Source organism: Arachis ipaensis, chromosome B4 (assembly GCF_059453495.1).
Source record: "Arachis ipaensis isolate K30076 ecotype BB chromosome B4, ASM5945349v1, whole genome shotgun sequence".
NCBI lineage: Eukaryota > Viridiplantae > Streptophyta > Magnoliopsida > Fabales > Fabaceae > Arachis > Arachis ipaensis.
The window spans coordinates 68,451,236-68,451,922 of NC_142439.1; the positions used below are offsets into that span (position 1 = coordinate 68,451,236).

The 687-nt window shown below is 41.3% G+C and overlaps 1 non-coding gene across 1 annotated transcript; it reads right to left on the reverse strand.

The window, feature by feature from the left end:
• Positions 1-284: 284 nt before the first annotated feature.
• Positions 285-392, reverse strand: LOC148567807 (small nucleolar RNA R71). The gene has a single exon (XR_015881924.1). It is a non-coding gene; the product is annotated as a small nucleolar RNA R71 (small nucleolar RNA).
• Positions 393-687: the final 295 nt, after the last annotated feature.

A 687-nucleotide genomic window follows, 5' to 3' on the forward strand; every position in this document is an offset into this window, starting at 1 on the left:
TTGAGCTGAAACCTCAATTAGTTTCTCTAATGCAGCAGAACTGCAAGTTTCATGGACTTCCATCTGAAGATCCTTTTCAGTTCTTAACTGAATTCTTGCAGATATGTGATACTGTTAAGACTAATGGAGTAGATCCTGAAGTCTACAAGCTCATGCTTTTCCCATTTGCTGTAAGAGACAGAGCTAGAATCTGGTTGGACTCTCAACCCAGAGACAGCCTGAACTCTTGGGATAAGCTGGTCACGGCTTTCTTAGCCAAGTTCTTTCCTCCTCAAAAGCTGAGCAAGCTTAGAGTGGATGTTCAAACCTTCAAACAGAAAGAAGGTGAATCCCTCTATGAAGCTTGGGAAAGATACAAACAGTTGACCAAAAAGTGTCCTTCTGACATGCTTTCAGAATGGACCATCCTGGATATATTCTACGATGGTTTATCTGAGCTATCAAAGATGTCATTGGATACTTCTGCAGGTGGATCCATTCACCTAAAGAAAACGCCTGCAGAAGCTCAAGAACTCATTGACATGGTTGCAAATAACCAGTTCATGTACACTTCTGAAAGGAATCCCGTGAATAATGGGACGCCTATGAAGAAGGGAGTTCTTGAGGTTGATACTCTGAATGCCATATTGGCTCAGAACAAAATATTGACTCAGCAAGTCAATATGATTTCTCAGAGTCTGAATGGAA